The following is a 26,563-nucleotide window of genomic DNA, read 5'->3' on the forward strand; positions in this document are numbered from 1 at the left end:
GCAATAGAAATCAAAGGATAAGAAACTACAAAAGTAATAGCGGCAATAGAAAGACAATGCACTTAGAAAGACAATGCACTTTTAACTGTTAGTCTTCTATCATAATTCGTGTTGTCCTCAGCTTCCTATTATTTATTTAATCACCAAATCAAACTAATAAACATTTATTTACCATAGCTATATCAAACAAACCAAACATACAGGATGTAATACTTCTTGGTCACAGGAGATAAAATCTTCTTTCTGCTAACCAAAGACGTGTCTACAAAATTTGGGAACTGGAACTAAAGTTATAGAAATTTTTCTCATACCAAAAAAAAAATCTTCAAAATTTTCTGCTTATATTTGTGTATATATTTAGGTTGTTGTATCAATAAGGTAAATATAAAGGGGGAATGACAGAAACGACACTTCAGATTAAAGTATTTTCACAAAAATGGCCATAAAATTTAAATTCCACTTTCTAGCCATTTCAATTTGCAGACTTGTTCTATACCGTTTCTACACACCTTCTATACAGTTTCTATACATAACATATACATATAAATATTTCATATGAAAATTATACAGTTTTGTTAAACAATTTATACAATAATTGTATATTTTTTTACACATTTTATAATTATATAATTTTTATACACTTTCTATATATTTTTTATATATATTTTATACATATACATATTTGATACATATATCTTATATAGATACATATTCTATATAAAAATTATATCATTTTTATATAATTATATTTAATTACTATTTCTAAACAATAAAACAAACCAGAATATTTTTTCAGTTAAAAATTTTATAGCAAAAAAAAAACTGAAATATTTTTAAAAGGGCCAAATGGCCCAAGTTGAAAACTGTATCAATATTGTACATGGACTGTATCAGTATTGTATATGGACTGTATCTGAACTACATGAGGCAAAATGACCCAAATTAGGAAATAGCTATAAAGTGGAAATAGTATATCCGACTGGCACTTCTTGAAAAGATATCAAATTTGGACTATTTGTTTTAAAAAGTGTTATAGAGTGTAATTTTTCCAAATATAAATTGGCAAAGCCATTAAAACATAGGAAAAAACAATGTTAACGAATCTAACTTCCCTATGTATGACAATTTTTATTTTTTTTAACTAATTAGCAATTTGGTTCTCCAATTGTCTAAGTGCTATTGGTGCTACTTTTTCACATTTTTAGATAGTAATAAGAGTTTAAATTTACATATTAATGGCGTAAAAGTTATTTTACATAATTTTTTTATTTAACAATGCTAAAATGTGTCTATTTTTTTTATTATTTTTTTTAATTCTCATCTTTTAACTCCTTTCCGGACTCGAATCCACAATGTTAGGTTTGAAGGTGAAGGCTGCTCATTATCTGAGCAATTCCTCTCTCTATTTTGGCTAAGGACTCTTAAAAAAATGTTTTAGATAATCTCTTTTTTTGGGATCTCTTCATTAGGTGTTCGGTATCTATATTGAAGTTGGACTAAATCAAAATCGCGCTCTGAACTAAGTTTATTTTATTCTTAGGGACTCGAGCTGAGACATCTGATTAAAGGTGGAGAATCCCAATAATACAACCACAACCCTTTTTATCTCAATTTATATCTTAATTTCCTTTTATAACCTGTCTACAAAAATGAATGCTACCCTTTATGTTTAATTACTCTTACATTTTAATTTTATATATAACATGTTAAAGATTACAAGATTTACAAAATATTTGATGCATTATACACATTTTCAGTTTAAGACCATACAAAAATCAAAATTCTTGTTTATTTTTTAAAGGCAAAATGACCTTCTGGACCCCTGTACTATGTCAGTTTTGTAAGTTGGACACTTCTACTTACATGTTTGTCATCTGAACCCTTGAACCATTAAAAAGTAATATTTGCACCCTTTCACTGTTGACCTTGCCTATGTGGCAAGGTCATGGTGACTAAGACAAAGAGAGTGTAGCCACTCGCCTGGGGTGCGAGTGGGGGTCAATTTTTGGTCAATTTTACATTAAAATAATTTTAAAAATATTATAAATTAAAAAAAATAAAAAGGTTCATTTTTTCCTCCATCTTTTTAAATTTAAAATTTATTTTGAAAATTTAAAAATAATTTAGAATTTTTTAAAAAAATTTAAAAAAAATTTAAAAATATTTTTAAAATTTTAAAAATAATTAAAAAATATGTTAAAAAATTTAAAAAAAATAAAAAGGGTAATTTTTTCTCCTCCATCTTTTTAATTTAAAAATATTTTTAAAAATTTTTAAAAAATAAAAAAATATTTTTCCCTCCCCACCCCAGCCCGTCCCTACCCCCACACCCCAGCCCCCTCCCCCCCCACCCCCCCCCCCCCCCCCCCCCCCCCCACCCCACCCACCCCTCACACCTCACCAGCCCCGTCCAGCCCCTCCCCACCTCACCGCCAGCCCTATACCCCTTCCAATCCCATCCTCACTCTACCCCAGCACCTTCCAGCCCCCACACCCCACCCCAACACTCTTCCAACCCCCCTCCCCCACATTCACTTTTTATTTTTTATTTTATTTTTTCTCTCTCAATTTAATTCTTTATATTTTTTTAATTAAAATTTAAATTTAAAATCTTTTTATTTTTTTGGGGATTAAAATTTAAATTTAAATTGAAAGTGAGTGATAGTGAATATTGAAAAAAATTAGTGAATGTTGCTTGAAAAAAATTAAACTTTTTATGAATTTGTTAAAAATATTCAAATTTAAAAATAAAACATTTATTATGTTTGTTTATATGAATTTGTAGTTAAAAATTTAAATTAGTTGAAGAAGAATTTTAATTATTTTGAATGGATTTGATGTTTAATTTGTGAGAAAAATTAAAAACATGATTATTCAATTTTTTCTACAACTTATAAATTTTTCTTATTTAATTAAATTAATTTTAATATTTAATTTGTTATGTAGCATTTTAAAAATGATTGAGAATTTAATGTAATATTTATTTTATTTTTTTATTTTTTTATTTTTTAAAATGACATGGCAGATGACGTGGCAGACGTGTCAGGCGTGGCAGCTTACATGGCAGCTGACGTGGGGGAGAGTGTGTTACATTCACCAAAAAAGGGTTTAAAATGTTGTTTTTTAGTGGGTTCAGGGGTCTAGATTACAAACATGTAAGTAGAAGTGTTCAACTTACAAAACCGACATAATACAGGGATCCAGAAGGTCATTTTGCCTTTTTTAAATTTCGAGTGAAACTTTTAAAATCAACTTTTTTTTTTTAATAACACTTTTAAAAAAACACACCTAAAATATTTTGGTTTTTGAGTTTTTCTTCATGAATTATGAGGTGTGCGAGTTTTTGAATAAACTATAATCAAGTATTTATTAAGACATAATTCAACTATCAACTATTCACTTTTCTTGCCTAAAGGTGATATTTCAGGTAGAAAAAAATGAAAAATTGATACCAGATGTGTGTTTTGATAAATAGTTAGTGATGGTTCAGTAGGAAACTCATACACTTAATAGTTTAGAATAAAACTCGAAAAACCGAGATACATTTAGATGTGTTTTTGATCCATCACTCTAAAATGAGTTCATGTTTTTCTACTTAACTTCTATATAATACCTCAGCCTTGAGACCTTAAAATCAACCCTTGCCTTTTCAATTTTTTCAAAATGGAGCCAACAAATTTAAATAATTTTCAAAGGAGTAGTACTATGAGAAGGAGCTTAAGGGTTAGTAGAAATAACTCAATTTGGAGAAATAATAATAATGTATTTAATAGATCATCAAGAATAGATGAAGATCATGAAGAGGCACTTAAATGGGCAGCATTGGAGAAGTTACCAACATTTGATAGATTAAGAAAAGGACTATTATTTGGTGAACAAGGTGTTGGAGCTAATGAAGTTGATATACATGATCTTTGTAATCAACAAAGTAAAGATTTAATTGATAAACTTGTTAAAGTTGCTGATGAAGATAATGAGAAGTTTTTGTGGAAACTCAGAGAGAGAATTGATAGGTATGTATCTTTTTGTGTGTTACATGTGGAAAGTCTTATGGAAAATACTTTATAATGATGAAAATTGTATGGAATTATTGTAAGCTTGAGGTGTGTCAAAAACACTATCGTTAAGGATATTTCTGTTGGGTTCGAAATCGAGAGGGCATCATGCGGAAGCTAATAATGGCAAACCAAGACCACGATAATTCAGATGACACAATATAAACTAAAAACATAATAATATTGATATAGTTTGGCCAACTGGCCTATACATGAAAACTAATATTAAAGAAAACATTAAACTATTGAGAGAAAATCTCCCTAAATAAGACTCTTTAAACGACTACATTGTGGATGATATTGTTGTCTTGTATGAGAATGAATGGTCTTCTATTTATAGAGTTCCAAAATCTTTCTTGCGAGAAAGAGTTTTGCCAAATATGAAAAAGTTTTATATTTTTCTTTCAGAAAAGTAAAAGTAATTATGGTATTACTTTTATTTTCCTTTCAGAAAAAAAGTAAAACTTAATTTTGGTAAGAAAATCAGGGCAAAAAACCCTAACAAATCTCCCCTTTTTGGCTTGATTTTCTGCAAACTATTCTTGATCCTCCTTCTTCTTGTGCATAATTTTCATTCTTCGCATATTCTTCATATATCGCTGTTGTTTGACATGCGTTGAAAATTAAGCCTTTTTGGGTTAAAATATATTAATTCTTTTTGGGTTAAAAATATTGGAGCCCTTTTGCAGGGTTAAAAAGTGAGCTTTGTTTTTAAATATGTGACAGCAGGATTGTTGAAAATATGATTTACAATTATCTCTACATGTAGTTTGATTTTGACAAAATATCTTCATTATCATCAAATTGATTGCAAATTGATTTGAACCGTCATGAACTTGTCTTCAACCTCATTTTACCAAACCACAGGATCTTTGAACCGTTGGCTTTGATACCACTTGTTGGGTTCGAAATCACTATATCTTTGAACCGTTGACTTTGATACCACTTGTTAGGTTCGAAATCGAGAGGTGGAAGCTAATAGTTGCAAATCAAGATGACGATAATTTTGATGACACAATATAAACTAAAAACATAATAATATTGATATAGTTTGGCCAACTAACCTACAGAAAGCTAATATTAAAGAAAATATTAAACTATTGGGAGAAGATCTCCATGAACAAGACTCTTTGAACGACTACATTGTGGATAATATTCAGAAAGAGGTTTGCCAAATATGAAAAAATTTTATATTATTGCCCTAACAATTTCACGTGGTATAGGTGTCAAAAGATTGAATGTTTTTGTCTATTTGTGTGTTTTACGTTGGTTGTGAGTCCTGTGTGCTCAACTGAACTCATTCTTATTAACTGCAGGTGAAGTACGGGTCTTAGTTGAGGTGTCAGAATAAAAACTTGAGTTAACCGTTAGGGGAAAATTACATTCAATGACCTTGAAAATCGGTAATCTTGGACTTTCGAACCCCGCTTGTTCTATGGGAAAATACTCAAGTTCAAAAGTCAAAAAGTTCTGCTCCCATGGTGCAAAACTTGAAGTTTTGTCCATGGTCCGCTGAATTTCAAGGTCATAATTGTAAATCGCCTTATGTATTAGGCTGATATAATAAGATCAATACTCACTCTGAACTCAGAAACTCAGTATTTGTTTGTGCGTTGTTTTAGTATACTGTTGTTTATGTATCTTGGGCAACCTTCATGAGCTAAATTTTGGGGTTGGTAGGTCAAAGGTCATTCTCACATTGTATTAAAGCAGGCCCATTGATCTATGTTGTTGTGATCTTCAATATTGATCCGAACTTGTGTTACGTTATTCAAACTGCAACTATTCAGTCGTGGGCGTATGTGAGAGCATTAATTTCCAAGTAATCAATTGTGATCTCCTATTTGCATGATCATCAACTAGCTTTTTGAGTTGAATTAGTTTCAAGATTCATAATGATTTTTTCACAATCGATGAGTAGTCGTTAGTTTTTAAAAAATGTAGTGGCTTGACTTCTCTTTTTTTCCTCCCTTTTCACAGAGTTGGGCTTGAGTTGCCAACAATAGAAGTGAGATATGAGCATCTAAATATTGTGGCAGATGCATATGTAGGAAGCAAAGCTTTGCCTACATTTGCCAACTTCATGACTAACTTTCTCGAGGTAAAAGGTTGAAAGAATATCTTGATGTCTTAATTTTGGATCTAGTTTAGTTAACATGGTGTACCTAGATTTGCTGCACTTGAACCCAGGGTCTTTCGGAAACAGCCTCTCTACCTCCCGAGGTATTGGTAAGGTCTGCATATACTTTACCCTCCCCAGACCTCACTCGCGGGATTTCACTAGGTATGTTGTCGTTGTTGTAGTTTAATTAGCATGGTAATTGAAGCTATTTTTCTTATTTATATTTTTTTTTGTATATGAAGACAATGTTGAACTCTCTCCATATCCTACCTAGTCGAAAGAGGGAACTCACTATTCTTAACGATGTGAGCGGTATCATTAAGCCTAGCAGATTGACTTTGCTTTTAGGACCTCCTGGTTCTGGCAAAACTACTCTCTTATTAGCGTTGGCTGGAAAGCTTGATTCTTCTCTTAAGATGAGATCACTAGTACTAAATACCAAATGGATATAACGTGTGTAAATGAAAATAATGCAAAAAATTCGAGAGGCTGACTATGTATTCGACCGCAGCATAGAAATTTACATGTAATTATCTTGTCAGATGTGTGATGTGTAAGTACATTCTTGTGTATGTGTGTGTGGAACTCAGGTTACTGGGAAGGTGATGTATAATAGACATGAAATGAATGAGTTTGTGCCACAAAGAACTACTGCTTACATTAGCCAGCATGATTTACACGTTGGAGAAATGACTGTGAGAGAAACCTTGGAATTCTCTGCCAGATGCCAGGAAGTTGGCTCTCGTTATGGTAATGTTCTTTTTTTTTTTTTTTTTTTTCAATTTTCGTAGTCAATATACGGCCATTTTGTGTCAAAATCAGCTCACATAGACTTATTGGTTGATGTTCTTGGAATTTTACGCAGAGATGTTGGCTGAATTGTTAAGAAGAGAAAAAGAGGCTAATATCAAGCCAAATCCTGATATTGATATCTTCATGAAGGTAAGACTAATAACGTATAATGTTTACATGTAGTGAATCATGTTTACATGTGAATTTGTAAGCTATTTCCTTATTACGACAAGTTAATTGAACCGAGTAGAGAACTTTTATTGCTCAACGAAAATGTTTGATGACCACATTGTTTGGTAATAATGTAGGCAGCAGCAACAGAAGGACAAGAGACTAATATTATTATAGATTATGTTCTTAAGGTAACATTAAGTATGTCCAATAATATCGATAATGAAAAGGATGAAGAAATTTAATAACTAAGTGATTTGCGTAAACCGTTTGCAGCTTCTGGGTCTGGAAATTTGTGCAGATGCTATGGTTGGAGATGAAATGATAAGGGGTGTTTCAGGAGGACAAAAGAAGTGTGTTACAACGGGTGAAATGATTGTCGGACCGTGCAAAGAACTTTCATGGATGAAATCTCTACTGGATTGGATAGTTCCACTACTTACTCCATTGTGAACACTAGGCAATCTGTGCAAATCTTGAATGGAACTGCTGTGATATCTCTTGCAGCAAGCACCTGAAACCTACAATTTGTTTGATGATATTATTCTTTTATCAGACGGGCAAATTGTCTATCAGGGCCCTCGAGAAGATGTTCTTGCCTTCTTTGGGTCCATGGGTTTCAAATGCCCAGATAGAAAAGGCGTGGCCGACTTCTTGCAAGAAGTATGTCTTATAATATAACTCCCGACTGTTACAGGTGACAAGCACCGCTGCATCTTTTTTTCCTAATAGTGGAAACATAAACTTCTCGCAGGTGACATCAAAGAAGGATCAACAACAGTATTGGATGAGGAGGGATGAGCCTTACAGGTTCATCACATCGATAGAATTTGCGGAGGCATATCGAGCATTCCATGTGGGAAGGAAACTTTGGGATGAGCTTGCAGCCTCATATGACAAGAGCAAAAGCCATCCTGTTGCTCTGACAACTTAAAAGTATGGTATAGGGAAGAAACAACTCCTAAAGGCCTGCATTGAAAGAGAATTCTTGTTAATGAAGAGGAACTCGTTTGTGTACATCTTCAAGTTCACTCAGGTGATTTCTGAGTCTTTTAAAATATTGAATTTTCCAAGTACTAATGCCTCTTCATTTTGATATGTTTCAGCTTTTAATTATGGCACTCATCACGATTACCTTGTTTTTCCAAACTGATATGCCCCGTGATACTATGGATGATGGAGAAAAATATGTTGGTGCACTCTTTTTCGGGGTTGTAACAATTATGTTTAATGGAGGGTTTGAGATCGCCTTGACAGTTTTTAAGCTCCCTATATTCTACAAGCAAAGGGACCTTTTCTTTTACCCTTCATGGGCTTATGCAATTCCCTCATGGATACTCAAAATCCCTATAACATTTGTTGAAGTTGGTTTGTGGGTGTTCCTCACTTACTACGTCATTGGATTTGATCCGAACCCAGCAAGGTACAGGAAGAAAAAGGCGATGCAGAATAAAGATCAGGTAACGTTCAGCAATTTCCTTTTCCCGTGATTATTAACGATAAGTCGGTTTTGTAGATTGTTCAAACATTTCTTGCTACTCATATTTTTATTTTTGGCAATTAAAATATCATTTTATTACCAAAAGTGTTTACATTTAGTACTATCAAACTGCATTGGCATAACAACCAATCAGTTAGCCATTCTATCAACCATTACATCTAAGCAAAACTGGAAAAATCAGAAAATTAAGAATAGTAATTGAGATCTGCTAGTTTGCTATTGAGCTTAGGTTTCAGAGACCCGCTGTGAAAAGTTTCCTGCACTATTCTTCTCGTTATCATGTGTGGCTCGGTGGATTTGGCTTGGAAAATTCTGTGGTTCCTTTCTACCCAGATTTGATAAACTATGACTGCGAAGCTCATTCTATATATAGTGGCTGCCGGTCCCTTCCCTCGGGCATTTCTATTGGCCCAGTCCAGCTCCTCTTTCCATGTTTTTGCAGGTCTAGTGATACCCTGCCAACATAAGAATTTTGTCTATATGAGTCTTGAATAATCAAATGTAAAGAAGAGATGTTCACTAGATTCATTGCCTCCCTTACATAGAACACAATCTTGGTTGTCTGTGATGCCCCACTTCATTAACCTATCCTTAGTGTGCAATATATTCAAGATAGCTAATCTTGTGATGAAGATCCATTTAGCTGCACCCGGATTGTTACAAACGATCTTGCTCCAAGGAACTTTATGGAAATCACCCCTCATTGCATTGTACTGTTTCTTGATGGAGTATTGAGGGATATTTGTTAATTCAGCTTCTTGAATTCCTAGAGCTTGTAAGTGCTTCTTTGTCTTCAAAATATTCTTTACCACCCATGAGGCCTGAGAAGGTGCACAGTCCCAAATCAACATATTTTTTATATAGTAACAGTGAACCCACTTCACCCATAGATTCTCTCTTTTGCAGCATAGATTCCATAACAACTTAATAATTGCTTCCCTGTTCCAAACAGTGATATCTAGTATGTTCAGTCCTCCTGCAGTTCTAGGCATGTAGACCTTGTCTCATGCTAGAAGTGCCTTCTTGGTTAGCTCAACACCTACTGTCCACAGAAATCTTTTGCATATTTTCTCAATTAGTTCAATCACCTTTTTTGGAAGAACAAAGATTTGGGACCAATACACTTGAATGGAGAAGAGTAAAAACTTAATCAATAGCTCCCTTCTTGCATAAGATAGAAATTTAGTGGTCCAACAAGTTATCCGCCCTAACATTTTGTCAAGTAATGGTTGACACTGCATGATTGACAACCTTTTAGTACTTACTGGCACACCTAAGTATTTAAAAGGTAGTTCCCCTTTTTTTAACCCCAAAACATCCAGAATAGCATCTTGTATTGTGTCCTGTACTCCTCCAAAATACATCGAACTTTTATCTTTATTATCTATTATTCCTGAGGCCCCTGAAAACTCTTGGAAACAGCTAAACAGAAGCTGTACGGACCGAATATCCCCTTTACAAAAAAGAAGCATATCATCAGCAAAACTTAGTTGGACTAACTGAACTTTTGAGCACCTGGGATGGAATTTGAACTCTGGATGGGCCATTAATTCCTTCTAAAGTCTAGCGAAATACTCCATTGCTATTATGAAAAGGAAAGGGGACAAAGGATCTCCTTGCCTCAAGCCTCTTTTTGCTTCAAATGGTTTAGTGGGCAAACCATTAATGCAAATAGAATAAGAAACTGATTGGAGGCACTGCATCACCCATCCAATGAATTGAGGGGGGAAGTTTAAGTGGTTAAGCGTTTGCTGGACAAAGATCCACTCTACTGTATCATATGCCTTTTGCATATCTATTTTAAGCATAGATCTACCCGAAATACCTTTCCTCCTATATCCCTTAACCAACTAATGACTCAAAATTATGTTATCACTTATCAATCTACCAGGGACAAAAGCCGATTGACTCTTATCAACCAACGAGTCCATTACATTATGCAGCCTATTTGTGATAATTTTAGAGATGATTTTGTATACCACAGAGCAACAAGAGATTGGTCTAAATTCCTTCACTGTTGAGGGGTCCTTTACCGTAGGAATAAGAGTTACAACTGTACAGTTAATGGGCCTATAAAGTATACCTGTCTCAAAAAATTGCAACACTGTCGTTGTAACTTCAGCACCAACTATAGGCCAAGCTTTTTTGTAAAAATAGGCATTAAAGCCATCAATACCTGGCGCCTTCAAATCTTCAATACCCCTCAGAGCCTGCCAGACATCTTCTGGTGTCACTGGTGCTATGAGCTGTAACTGTTGATTCCTTATCAATACGTTTCCCAAAGCACATATATCTGGTCTGATCACTGGTAGTTGTGAAGTTGTTGTGCCCAACAATGCTTTGTAGAAGCTTGTTATCTCAACTTTGATCTCCTCTTTATCACAGGTCCACCTACCACAAGATAGCTGAATTTTTTTGATCTGACTTAATGCCATTCTATTCTTCACGTTAGCGAAGAAAAATGCTGAGTTTGAGTCTCCGAGTTGAAGCCAATTAATTCGCGACTTCTGCTGAAGTATACTTTCTTGGACCAAAGACCATTTCTCCAACAATTTTCTTTGATCTTTTTCGATATCTACAAGTGAAGCATCATGGTTGCACACTCACATCTGATCCTGTGTTATCTCTAACTGTTGCCTCGTATCCTGGATTTTTTGTTCAATATTTGAGAATTCCTTCATCTGTAGTAATTTTGTTTCAGCTTTTACGTGCTTCAATTGAACCCAAACTTTCTTCATAGATTTACCAGAGACAGGCGTACTCCAACCCCTTTGAACACTTTGTTGGAAATTTTGATGTTGCGCCAGATGGTTCATTAATTTGAATGGTCTTGGCTGCCTGATGTTGGTTTCAGCGAATTCAATAACAAGTGGGGAGTGATCTGAGCATCTGGGATTTTGGATCTCCACCTCGAGCTGATTCATAGAAGTCATCCATGCTGAATTGGCAAGGGCTTTATCAATTCTACTATAGACATGACCATTCGTCCACGTGTATTCCCTTCTAATAGTTTTCATCTCACACAGTCCAAGTCTAAGTAAACAATCTTTGAAGTCTATAACTTCACTTTCTTGTACTACTGACCCATTAATTCTATCATCATCGTGCAAAATGGCATTGAAATCACCCATTATGACTCAAGGACTATTAATACCAATCTCAATATTATCCAGTTGAGACCACATACTTTTCCTTGTTTCCACAGTATGCCACCCATAAACTGCACTGAAGTAAAACTCTATAGGCAAATCACAGCTTCGAATATATCCATGTATCAGTTGGTCGGTCGTATAGATTACATCATAGTCTACCTTTGTAGTCTCCCATAATATCCATATTCTGCCATTGTCACTGTGGTTGTAGTTAGCTTACCATTTCCATTTAGGAGTGACTTTGTCAATAATTTGTTGTGCATTCTTTTCTTTCACCCGATTCTCCAGTACTGCTATAATACTAGTCTTGCTATCATTAAGAAAAACTTTAAGTTCTCTTTGTTTATAAACTTTATTGATGCCCCGAATATTCCATGTAATTAGCTTCAAGAAGTAAGAGTTTGATCAGGAGGAGCACTATCAGGCCTCACATTACTACTTCGTCCTCTCTCGGGTTGTATTGACTGCATTATAGTTTGATCTGGACCATGTTTAGTGGCAAGAGGGCTGAAACCATTCCCTATCTCGACAACTTCGGATGCTGGCTTGTTTGGACTTTTAGCTACTTCCTTTTGCTCGACATTATGCCATTCCTCCGCTGATTTGAGTGGTGGAAATTCACTTTCCAACACATCAGGAGTTTCTTCTGCATTTTCTCTATCCATTACAGTCCTAGGTAGCCATTTCGGCACCACCTTCTTAGGTTGTTCCTTATCCTCCTTTGCAACATCTTTGATAGCTTCCTTCTGTTTAGGTATCTCTTTTTGAAGATTTTTGGTCGGAGCTGTTTTAGCTGTGATTCTGCTGCAGTCATTTCCAACTTGTAGGCATGAATTGCAATATTCAGGCACCCAATCATACTGAACCTCTTGATCAAAGACCCTTCCCGTTGGATCCTGAACTCTTACAGCTTGTGGTAATAGCCCTGTAACATCCATCTCTATAAGAACCCTTGCATATGAAATTCGCTCCATTTTGCTTGTACATTCATCGGCATACACTGGATTACCCAACCCACTACTGATTCGGCTGAGCGAACGCACGCCCCAACAATTGAGTGGTAAATTAGGTAGCTTTACCCACAGTGGTATCACCCGTAATACCTCATTATCAAAACTGAAGTCAAGCTCCCACAATTGTACAATTAGAGGCTTATAATATAGATGGGGGCCTGAAAGAAGAACCTCGTCTCTATCTTTCATGCTAGTAAATTTCACCACAAAGTAGTCATCGTTGTGGTAATAAATTTTAGGCTTAGCTATGTAGTTCCAATTAGTTCCGATGTATCTGTCCAGAGCTCCGATGGATGGAGATGTACCAACGACATATACAATCAAAGCCATCTTCCAAAATTCGGTCTCCCTTTCGATATTAGCATGTTCGAGTTGGACAATTTTGGACCCATTTTGCAGAGAAGGAGCAATAAACGACAGAGTTGTACCTCGAGCTGCTAGTCGGTTACCTTCAAATAGATTTGCCCAATTCTGCTTTTGCTTTTCTGCTGGCGGTTAAGTGAGCTCCTTTCAGCTACTCCAACGTCCTTCTCTAGGTTTGTCGCCATGGGAGTGACAACAGGACTCATCGTCGGCATTGTTATTTGAGTCGTCGGAGTAGATATTCTACGTATTTCAACATTTGGTGTGGAATATCTGGTCTCCATCGGCTGAACCTCGGTTTGTTTCTGCTTGTGCACTTCACTGGTCAGGTTTGGTGATTTGAACATTTGTAGAAGCACTTGTCTTGCTTAACCGGACTAGCATCAGTTGTCTACCTCTAATATTGTAGATGATGTGAAGAAATGGTGGATATGGGGTTACTGGTCTTCACCATTTATGTATTCTATGAATTCAATTCTTGTGAGTGAATTTGATGGGAAAAGGTGGAAACATGTAAGTTTCTCTATCAACTGCAACATGCAAAATACGTGTTAATCGTTCGGCCATATGGTTTACAGAATATGCACAAAACGTATAGGTAGTGTATACTTTATATTAAATATACATGTACTATACATATAATGTACATACCAATACACAACACACACCAACAGTGTATATGTGGTGTGGTGTGTACTTCGGCCATGTTTGTAAACTCGTTGGCGGAAGGGCATATATCCTTAACTTTCCCTAATTAATATTCTTCTAGCCTGAAAGTTCAAGCCGACTCTACTCTAAATAGATCGCACCAAATGGAACTGAGCCACTTGGAGCTGCAGTTGTATGATGACGAGGCTTCTTCCCAGATGCATCGTGGTACTGGATAGGTATTGGGGCACTTATTGGATTCACAGTCGTATTTAACATCTGCTATACTATAGCACTCGGTTATCTCAACTGTGAGTATCTCTCGAGTTTCTCCATTTACTTTTCCGTAAAAGAAAAAGATTGAATGTTTAGTATGTTTATCCACAGCATTTGGTAAGCCGCAAGTTATGACAACCAAAGACACTCGAGATGCCCAAACAACTAGCACTGAGAAAGGCGACTCAGATTGTAAGGGTCAGAATAAGAAAAATGGAGTGGCACTTCCATTTGAACCGCATTCCATCACCTATGATGAGGTTATGTACTCCGTCGATATGCCTCAGGTAACTAACTAGCAAGGAATTATTATTGATCAAATTAGGAATGCTAATTTTCAACAGAATACAACAACAACAACAACAAACCCAGTGTATTCCCACCTAGTGGGGTCTTGGGGGGGGGGGTAAGATGTACGCAGTCCATACCTCTACCTCTAAAGAAGTAAAAAGGCTGTTTCCGATAGACCCCCGGCTCAAGTCACGAGATACCACACAAACTCATAGTAAAGCACAGAACTAGATTACATAACATAAATACGGCACCCATAAGTATTAGAAAACAGAGGAAAGCACACAGATTCGTAATAAAACATGGAACACGGAATCATAACAAGAATAAAACCCCCACCAAGTAATTCCCTACCCTAGCAACCCAAACCGGCCCTAGTCTTCTGCCCTAATTCGTGTCCTCCAGACCTTCCTATCTAGGGTCATGTCCTCGGTGAGCTATAACTGCTCCATGTCCCGCCTAATCACCTCACCCCAGTACTTCTTCGGCCTACCCCTACCCCGCCTAAAACCATCCAACGCTAGCCTCTCATACCTACGAACCGGGGCATCCATGCCCCTCCTCTTCACGTGTCCGAACCATCTCAATCGGGCTTCCTGCATCTTGCACTCCACCGGAGTCACACCAACCTTCTCCCGGATAGTCTTATTCCGCACTCTATCCCCTCTAGTCAGCCCACACATCCAGCGCAACATCCGCATTTCTGCCACCTTCATTTTTTGGATGTGGGAGTTCTTAACTGGCCAACACTCCGCTCCATACAACATGGCCGGACGGACTACCACCTTGTAGAATTTGCCTTTCAGCTTGGGCGGCACCTTCTTATCACACAACACCCCCGACGCGAGCTTCCACTTCATCCATCCCGCCCCAATACGGTGCGAGACATCCTCGTCAATCTCACCGTTCAACAGAATATGTTACTAAATTTTTACGATATGTATTTCTAGGAAATGAAAGATCAGGGTGCCACTGAAGATAGATTGGTACTTCTTAGGGGTCTGATAGATTGGTACTTCTTAGGGGTCTAAGTGGAGCCTTCAGGCCAGTGTTTTGACAGCTTTAATGGGGGTTAGTGGGGCTGGAAAAACAACATTGATGGATGTATTGACTGGAAGAAAAACAAGAGGATATATCAAGGGTGACATCAAGATTTTGGGCTATCCTAAGAAGCAAGACACATTTGCACGTATATCTGGATACTGTGTGCAGAATGACATCCATTCACCTTATGTTACAGTTTATGAGTCATTAGTATACTCAGCTTGGTTGCGTTTACCTCATGATGTTGACAAAAGGATCAGAAAGGTTAGTTCTTATGAAATTTTTTCCTCCATAAATCTCACTCAAACAACAACTACATACCCAGTATAATCTTGGGAGGGTAGAGTTCACGCAGACCTTAACCCTACCTAAAAAGTAGAGAGGTGCTTTCCCTAATAACCCTTTGCTCAAGGGAAAAAATTGGTTAAAACAGTCCAGAAAAAAAGTAATAGAAGTACAAGAAATACCTGATAGTAACAGGACGGTAACTACACCAAAATAATATGCTAGTTGCAATATAAGACAATAAATAATAACAGAAATCAAAGGACCAGATTACAAACTACCAATATGGACAAATAACAATACAATGCACTGCTACCTACACGTCTACCTTAATATGTTTCCTCCACAGCCTCCTATGTAAGGTCATGTCATAAGCTGGAACAGTGTCATGTCCTGTGTAATCACCTCTCTCAATATTTATTTAGTCTACCTCTAACTCTCCTAAGACCATCCATAACCAGCCTCTCACACCTCTGCACCGGGGCATCCTAACATCTCCTCTTCACATGCTCGAACCATATCATTTTTGCTTCACGCATTTTGTTCTCCACTAAAGTCACTCTCACCTTGTACTTATCCTATCTCTTCTAATATCCCATACATCCTGATATAAATCAGTCCACCAAGATGCCAAAACAGTCCACAAAACGTGAGAAGAACAAGCAACACAAAGGGATATAAGATGACAAACACAAAAACACATGGATTTGCAAAATAATGAAAGGATAGATAGCGAGACCAAGATTATTACAAGATTAAGAACCAAGTATATTTCAACATTAACCCCTAATGAATGTAATAATAAAAAATACACTCTTACGGTGACCGCCAAGGTAATCGACTCACCTCAAGATCCACCGTTTTCAAGGAAAGAACAATATTGGCTTTTCCAAGCCCTATACTAAGGATGACTTTTCCAAGTCCTAACTAAGACTATACTAAGGTGGTCTACTCTCAAGAGAGAGGATTTTAAGTGTTTCAATCTTTCATCTTTCATAAACTAACTAGCAAATGAACTAATAGAACTTATTTATAGTCTAACTTATTACATAACAAAATGACCACAATACCCTTAATGAAAAGGGGTGGTCATGGAGTATTACTTGGACAAGGCTAAGTAACCGAAATGTCTTTAATGAAGGCCCAAAATCGTGAGTCCTCAATTTTCAATGCTCCAACCAATCTTTCACACGTGGGATTGCTCTTTGGTGTACTCAAATCGGCCCCTCCATGTAGGATACAGTTTCCTTAATGTGACCAAAGCTTGATGCCTCACGTACTGACTTCGAATGATGCCATTGAAAGCTAAGGAGGCCATTTGAATCGTATTATCATCCCCTGCTTGAAAAGGATTAAACCTCGAATCCAAACCTTGCAAAACAAAAGAAAGGACACACAAATACAAACTCCTCATGTCATGAGTGTTAGGATAAGCATGACAAATCACCTTAACATGCCAAGGTTTCATATATTTAGAATATAACCAAGGATCCTTTGAACTAAATATTACATAATTAATGAAAAATACACAAAGGATTTGGCTATAGAATTCATGAAGAATGATACTTTGCTTGTCATGTAAACCAAGCAACAAGTTGGGTGCACCATCATCACCAATTCTATAGTTGGCACCGGGGTCAAATGGGAAGAGTGGGCATAGACACGGGTCTAGACAACACTCCCCTTTCTCGTGTTCTCCACCAAAAATAAACGGCATACTCTCTACAATAGCATACATATTATCTAGAGCAAATTGAAAGTGGAGAAAGGTATCACTCAAGTCGACTTCTACTAAGGTGCCCTCATGTGTGTACTCACTACTAGTTTCACAATCATCACCATGAGTACTCTCAACAATAAAGTCACACAAAGTAGAAGGAGAAGTAGTTTCCAAAACTACACATCCCTTACCCTTATGAGTACTCTCATCTTCCAAGAAGAGATTTTCATCTTTAGGAGGAATGTTGTCACACCATAGTGGGTTAGCATAATGGCTATAGCTTCTAAGGCAAGCTATACAATCATTTGCACCACTAGGTTCATTAGAAGTGGTTATATCATCTTCAAAAAAGACATTATACCTTAAGAGAGCATGATCTATTTCACGAGCAGATTCAGAACAAACACGTTCATCACTCTTTAAAAGATCAATATCAAGTTTCAAAGAAATTTCAAGTGCAAGATTATCCCAAGAATAGCTCTCGGGTTCACTCATATTCCTTTGATCAATATTTTCAACATCTTCACACACTTGAGATTCATTAATCACATCACACATATCCTCAAGTGGTGGGCAATTTTCACACAAAAGTTGATCAACATAAATTTCACAAGACGATGTACTTTTATTCAACACAATGGTTTCAACACTAGGTGGACATAAATCGATCTTACAAGAAGAGTCGATTCGGTCATCAATAGGATCAACTAGTGTATCCACACTCACAATAAGTACATCATCATCAAGTGGCAAAGAAACAATAGACTCACATATAGGCAAGCTATAACTCACACTCAATGGGCTACTAGCCATACAATTATCATTCACATGTACAAAAGTGTGAGGGTTAGCCATTTTACCTTGACATTCATGAGTATGTTCATCTTTACCTCGGTGTGAAAGTCCATCACAAGATTGGGCAGCAACTTCCTTCAGAAATCTCTTATCGTAAGTTGTTTGGACAATTGGATTTTGAGGGAAGAATTTGGGTAACAATTGGCATATAAATTCAATGTGTTGTTGCATATCTTCAAGATCGTCATGGATGCGATCACACGTGAACTTGAAATTATGTGTAGCCATGGTACCTAACAAAACAAAAAAAAATACAACAACAAACAAAAGAAAACAAAAAGCTCCTTACCAACACTCGATAAACTCACCTTTGTGGTTCTCACAATTGGAGCGGCAAATATTGAAAGTTGCTTGTACTCCGGTAGTCAATAAGATGTCAATCCTACTTGGCGGACGGAATGGATTCTTGTTTTGATTGACTCAAGGCACAAAATAAAATTCACTTATGAACTTGAAATAAAGAAGTTACTACGAGTTACAAATAAAAAAAGCACACAAATAACGAAGACACGAAAGAAACATATTCAAAAACTAATTTACAACTTAGTAGGTATTTACTAGTTGCCAATTAGTATAAAAATAAAAAAATGAAACTAAGAATCAACAATAAGAGCTAAGAATCCAATATTTTGAGCCCTAAGTTTCGGTATTGTACAAAATTGGTGATGTGGCGGTCTAGCATTGGTTGCGGTTTCTGAAAGGTTCTTATTTTTCCAACTTTGGAATTTTGGTTCAATTTTCAATTCTTGAAGAAGTGTATTTCGGCCTTGGGGAAGAAAAATATCAAGATTGGAGCCCTTTTTCACATTTAAAAAGGTTTGACTTGTCTTACACCTTTTGGGCAAGACACCTTTTTGAAGGGGTGGTGGCCCTTTACTCTTTTGGACACCTAGAAAAGTTTTTTTTTTCATCTTTTAGTACCAAGTCTTTTGTAGATCTTTTTATCCCCCTTCCCTTTTGGTAGGTCTTTGGGATTTGTTTTAAAGACTAACAAAGGCCTCACTTATTTCCACTTGGCTTTTGGATCAAACAACACTATTGAAGAGCTTTTTTCCAACTAGACATGAAGATAGTCTAGAACAACAAGAACTTTCAATAGAAGTTTGAAAACCTAGGCTCACGTTGAACCTCCAACAATTAACAATACCTTTTTCAAGCTTAAAAACCACAAAAAATTATGAACAACACGAGCTCAAACCACCTTCAATTTTTGGTCCACACAACAACACCAACGATGTTCAAGTTCTTGAAACCGTAACGACAATACCAACAACAATGTTCAAGCTCAACTTGGATCTAGACTCAAGGGTGTTAGTGAAAACAAAACTAACACTTATAAACAACTAAGACAATCAAAACACACCTAGATTTAGACACAAATCTCGGCCAAAACAACAACAACAAGAATACAATTTCAGCCAAGAACACAAAAAATGGACATATTTGCCTCTTTTTGATTTTTCAGTTTTCTAACACTTTTTTTTTTATTTTCAAGTTTACGATCCCAAGATTGATCTTGTGGGAACAAGATCAAGCTATGCTCTGATACCAAATGATACAAATCATTCCATTAAGATGCCAAAACAGTCCATAAAACATGAGAAGAACAAGCAACACAAAGGGATACAAGATGGCAAACAAAAAAACATACGGATTTGCAAAACAATGAAAGGATAGATAGTGAGACCAAGATTATTACAAGATTTAGAACCAAGTATATTTCAACATTAACCCCTAATGAATGTAATAATCAAAACCACACTCTTACGGTGACTGCCAAGGTAATCGACTCACCTTAAGATCCACCGTTTCTAAGCAAAGAACAATATTGACTTTTCCAAGCCTTATACTAAGGATGACTTTTCCAAGTCCTAACTAAGACTATACTAAGGTGGTCTACTCTCAAGAGAGAGGATTTCAAGTGTTTCAATCTTTCATCTTTCATAAACTAACTAGCAAATGAACTAATAGAACTTATTTATAGTCTAACTTATTACATAACAAAATGACCACAATACCCTTAAAGAAAATGGGTAGTCATGGAGTGTTACATGGACAAGGCTAAGTAACCAAAATGTCTTTAATGAAGGCCCAAAACTGTGAGTCCTCAATCTTCAATGCTCCAAGCAATCTTTCACACGTGGGATTGCTCTTTGGTGTACTCAAATCGGCCCCTCTATGTAGGATCCCATTTCCTTAATGTGACCAAAGCTTAATGCCCTACGTACTGATTTCAAATAATGTCATTGAAAGCTAAGGAGGCCATTTGAATCGTATCACATCCACAATATCCTCATTTCTGCAACATTCAACTTCTGAACGAGAGTACTGGGCAACACTCCGCCTCTCAAAACATAGTTGGTCTAATTACCACTCTTTAGAACTTGCCTTTCAAGCTTTGGTGACACAATAAATAACCACAATAAAGAAGGTAGAATTCATGTACGACTTTCTATTCATTTATCGTTGTGCAGATATTTTTTGAGGAAGTCATAGATTTTATGGAGCTTGGGCCATTAAGATTAACATTAGTTGGTTTGCCAGGGGTCAATGGTCTCTCAACTGAGCAACAAAAAAGGTTGAACATTGCAGTGGAGCTAGTGGCTAACCCCTCTATCATTTTCGTGGATGAACCAACCTCAGGACTAAATGCAAGGGCTGCTGCAATTGTTATGAGAACTGTTAGAAACACTATTGACACAGGAAGAACCATTGTTTGTACCATCCATCAGCCTAGTATCAACATTTTTGAAGCCTTTGATGAGGTGAATTTGATATTTTTTAACTCAATCAAGCTATTTATTGTTTTTCCTAGATTTTTGTCATTGAGTACTGATATAAACACCACTTTGCAGCTCTTTTTAATGAAATGAGGAGGAAAAATGATATATGGTGATCCATTGGGTTGTCATTCTTGCCATTTGATCAAATACTTTGAGGTAAGTTGTCAAAGAGAAAGAGAGCTTTCCTTTCTACAGTTCATACGATCAAATACTAAGTTGAGTTTTTTGTGTTCAGTCAATGCCTGGGGTAAGTAAAGTAAAAGATGGCTACAATCCAGCAACTTGGATGTTAGAAGTGACAACCTCGGCTCAGGAAATGATGTTGGGGTTTGATTTTGCTGATTTATACAAACAATCATACCTTTACAGAAGGAAAAAAACGTTGGTTAGTGAGCTTAGCATGCCTCGTACTAGTACACAAGACCTGCATTTCGATAGTCAATATTTGCAGCCATTCTAGATCCAATGTACAGCTTGTGTTTGGAGGCAACACTGGTCATACTAGCATAATACAGCTTATACTGCAGTTAGATTTCTCTTCACAACCTTCATTGCCTTGGTTTTTGGGACAATTTTCTGGGATCTTGGTACTAAAGTGTAAGTCCTAAAACACGAGACAAAACAAGCGGAAAATACTTTCAGTTCTTAATGCTAAAAGTCAATTTCTTTCTTTTTTCTTTTTTTTCGGTTACAGGGGTAAGAGCAAGATCTGTTTAATGCTATGGGATCTATGTATGCTGCTTTTATCTTCTTTGGCATACATAATTCAGCAGCAGTACAGTCTATTGTAGCCATTGAACGTACAATATTCTATAGAGAAAGAGAAGCTGGAATGTATTCTGCCTTACCTTACACCTTTGGATAGGTAAGCATCGAGTTCAACTTCTTATAAGCCAATTGCATGTTAAAAGAAGTCTACATTACCTATAAAAAAGAATCTATTATCTTGCAGGTTTTCATTGAAATCCCGTATATCTTTATGCAGTCTGTTTCCTATGGTGTCATTGTCTATGCTATGATCAGATTCGAATGGACAGCTTCCAAGTTCTTTTGGTACTTGTTCATCATGTATTTCACCCTCTTGTACTTCACCTTCTACGGTATGATGACCGTTGCTGTACCTCAAATGAAATTGTTTCTCAAATTGCTGTCTACTTTTTTCGTAGCATATGGAATCTTTTCTCAGGATTCATCATTCCACGACCAGTAAGTTCTTGAAACACTTCCACTTTTGTGACGTGAAAAATCAATCTAGAGATCGAAAATGACATGTTTCCTTTTGTTTTATCATCAATCAAAAACAACGTATTCCCATATAGTGGAGATGGTACTACTGGGGTTGCCCATTGCCTGGACTTTGTATGGCTTGCTTGTATCATAATTTGGAGACGTGCAAACTAAACTTAGCGACGATGAAACTGTGGAACAATTATTGAGACGTTTCTTCGGGTTCAAACATGAGTTTCTTGGAGTAGTTGCAGCTGTGACAGTTGCATATGCTGTGGTTTTTTCCTTCATATTTGCTTTAGGCATTGAGGTATTTAACTTCCAGAGAAGATAGAAGAATTTACCATTTGAAGATCTAAGAGCATGACTGGATATAAGAGAGATTGATGAAGTTTATATATTTTTTTCTTTTCTGAATCTCATGTGCTTGTTCAAGAAATACTATTAGTTTGTAAATGTTTAATGAAAATATAGCAACAAATTTGTCCCATGGTTAGCATTTCTAATAGTTACTCTCTGATTCTAAGGACGGGAGCCTTGGCGTAACTAGTAAAGTTGTTGCCATGTGAACTAGAATGTTATGGGTTCAAGCGATGGAAACAACCTCTTGCAGAAATGCAATGCAGGGTAAGGCAGTGTAAAATGGACCCTTGTGGTCTAGTCATTTCTCGGACCCTGTATAATGGGAGTTTTAGTGCATCGGATTGCCCTTTAATCTCCGATCCTTATCTATGTATCATTTACAAGAACACCCATAAGATTTGAGGCCTATAATTGGCTCCTTGTGAATTCGACCTCAACTCTAGTTGCGTTGTTTGACATCGACCGCCTCACCCCTTAATCATGGGAGTGAGTTGAGCATTATCATCCATGACCGTAACTTGAATCTTGTACCTAAATAGTATTTTTTTGTGTATATAAAGTTTTGTTTTGTTTTAATTATGAAGTAAAAAATTATATGTTTACCTGGAAACAACAATGGAATCTTCATGGTTGAATTTTGTGTTTGTGCAAAAATAAGTGTTTTTTGCTTTTTTTGTTTTGTTATGACCCTTAGTGCATCCAGTATATGACCATCCATTGTCTAGGTTTAACAATTCAATAGTGGCAACTATAGAACAATGAGAACCTTCCTATTTATTTGTTGAATTAAAATTATAAATTGGTAAGCATCTGTATATGAAACATAGGAATATGTCAATACCTGATTTTAAAAAGGGTATACTAACTTCCACAATCTCCAATAATTTAGATATTATTTTGACTTCAATAGTGCCTTTAGATAATTCATCTGAGACAAAGGAAGTTTTATGAGAGATGGTACTGTTGATACTTGTTATAATCTGTTTGAGTTTCTTTCTCGAAAGATAGTAATGTGCATATGTAACTCATAAAATTACTTTGTTGTTTGAGGAAACACACACACATATATATATGATAGTAAAATGTATAATATACCTTTTTTAAACTCTTCAGATTGAGCATCAGTTGGATTGATCCAAAGCTTCGGGGCATTCTACGTATTGCGCACAATATAGGAATCTGTCAAAAATTTTTATTAAGATATACTTATTTTATAATAAGTAGATAGATGTAAATATAAATTATTACCTTGAAATTTGTGTGCCTGCATAAGTTGCATAGCAACAACAACAATTTTGTTGTCAGAATTTAGAAGTTGTCGCACAATTTAATCAACAAATTCACCTCAAAACGTTGAAAATATCATCTTGTTTCTGAGAAATATAATTTTAAAAAATTTATATAAAAATGACTATACATTACATAAATTATCAGAGAGTAAATGTTTTTTATTACTCATCATCTTCTAGATCAATATTAATGTACTTTCTAAAATTGCCTTCCATATAGTGAGTTTGTATCTGTCCGAAATTGACAATTTCTCCAATAATATCTATAATATTAAAATATGTTAATGTTACTATTACTATAAAACATAATATATTAAAATTTAAGGTAATTATTTCTTTCTAAATAATTCTGCTTCATCCACAGATATCTTATTTATTAAATGTGCAAAAGGTCGAATTTTCAACAATTTGACAGTTTCATCTGATTCACGTATGCTATTTTTACCATATTTACATGTCTTATTCATTAGGTTTTGAGAATAATGTGGTCTTTCCCTGTAAAATTTTGCATTTGTTTTTTTTTTTGTCTATTAGTTCTCTGTTTTTTGGTTAGATATTAATTACACATAGTTATTTTGCAATTTTATGGCAACTATATTGTTCAAAGATTGATTGTTAATTTTTTGTTTTCTCTGCAGATTTTTCATGTCCCCAACTTTTTCGGGAACTACGCAGAATTTTCTGATAATTCATTGCTAATTCAACTATTTTCAAAAACCTCTGGGTTGTAATCGTAATTTCCCGTGAGTTTATTTTCTTCCTACTTCAGTCTCCTATTTAGAAGCCCCAAAAGTGGTGCTTAATGCTTTCTTTTTAGAGTTACTTTGCCTTTTTCTTTGAATTTCAGGGTGAAGAGTCTATCAAAATCTGTGGCACTACTGACTTCTTATGAGTTTCAATTGGGTATTGTCACTGACTTCATTTATAATATAGTGCACGTTTCATATTTAGCATCTTTAACTCGGTATAGGAAGATGTTTATGGGGCAAGTTTACCAAAAAGGATAGTCTTCAAAACTATTTTGCCAAATAGACACAAGTTTGAAAAATTGGTCATATACCTACTTAATTCCACATTATCACTAACTTTTCCAACTTAACAACCTCAGCCACAAGTTTTATAATAATTCAGTTTAACCCAATAGTTCTAACTTAATAAATTCACCCACAAGTTTCTAATAATACACTTCAACCCACTCCATCATCCACCATTATATATAAAATATATTGGGTTTCCAAAAATAATTAAAAAAAATCTAATAGTTTAAAATAGAAGCTTCCATTTCCCTCCAAAAAGCTTCAATTTCGGTCACTTTTTCGGCGTTATTTTCTGGCGATCAACTTTAAATCAGTCTACAAACATCATAAGCTTGTCTATTGCATCCATTGTTACCCCATTTGTTTGCTATCTTCTCAAACACACTTTCCACCATTGTTAAAAAGCTTTAAATCACTCACATTACTCAAAACCACTTTAGAAAGTATATTACAGTAGCTCAGGCGACTCCAAGTTCATTTCTCTATCCCATAAACTCAATGATCGTTGATTAGAAGTAATATTTGCAATTTCAAGGTTTTTGTATGGATATCTACCCAGTTATTGACCAGTCATCGATCGTGCATACATTCTGACATAGATCCTCACCATAATCTACCATCGATCAAAGTTTAATTCTAGGATCTCTATTGCAGAAATTGTTCTACTTTCTGGTGATTTCATAGGAGAATAGGAGGAGACTCTCAAATGTTGAAAATGAAAATCTTTTACTATGCTGACATTGCCCATTGCGATTCACCGCAACAGTTCATACGATAAGTTGGTTGCAAGCGTAATGGAGAGCGAGCACCTAGATTGCACACCGAGTGACATGGTGATTAGTTATCTAATGCATTTGAGGGAGAAGGTGTATCCTACGGTCATAAATAATGATAAACGTGTGCCGTTGTATATAGTGGATGTTTATGCTGATGACTTTAGGCCTATTTTAAGGATAAATGTAGTTAAGGGACCCTTCAAAGAACCGTTGAATTCATCACCACCCCACCTAAGCGCCCGATAGTCGATGATGATTTGAATGATTATGAGAACGATGACGATCATTTAATTAATATGGAAGATGATTCTATGCATACGAAATACATTTCTTCGGACTTGCAAGATGCGGAAGAAGATTGTGGAACGGAATCACAACCAAGAAATTCCTTCACTGATGAAATCAATTTTTATCGTGATCAAATATTCGCTGGCAAGAAAGTGCATAAAATGCTACTAGATGGAGCATTGATGAGGCAGTGTTTCAATTATTTTACGAAGAAGAGCTGCACTAAATTGTTGAAGGTGAAATGTGTATCTCGTGGTTGCAGCTGGTTGTTGCGGGCAAGAAAGTACGAATCCTCGAACAAATTTTGCCTATACAAGTATGTTGAGTTCTACACGTGCGGTGTTGAACACGCCACAAGCAGATAAGAAAATCTCATCCGAGATGATTGCTTGACTACGCGTAAATTATTTTGTGATGGTAAGGGTCCAAACATAACAAAAATTCAGAGGACTGTATTTAGCGATATGTTTGTTCAATGAATGCAATTGTAGATTGCCTTGATTAATTTCATG

At 35.8% G+C, this 26,563-nt stretch overlaps 1 pseudogene; it reads left to right on the forward strand.

Annotated features, from left to right (window-relative positions):
• The first annotated feature begins 3,663 nt into the window (after positions 1-3,663).
• On the forward strand, positions 3,664-22,660 carry LOC107848939 (annotated as a pseudogene).
• Positions 22,661-26,563: the final 3,903 nt, after the last annotated feature.

This window comes from Capsicum annuum, chromosome 12, assembly GCF_002878395.1.
Source record: "Capsicum annuum cultivar UCD-10X-F1 chromosome 12, UCD10Xv1.1, whole genome shotgun sequence".
In the NCBI taxonomy this organism is placed as follows: domain Eukaryota; kingdom Viridiplantae; phylum Streptophyta; class Magnoliopsida; order Solanales; family Solanaceae; genus Capsicum; species Capsicum annuum.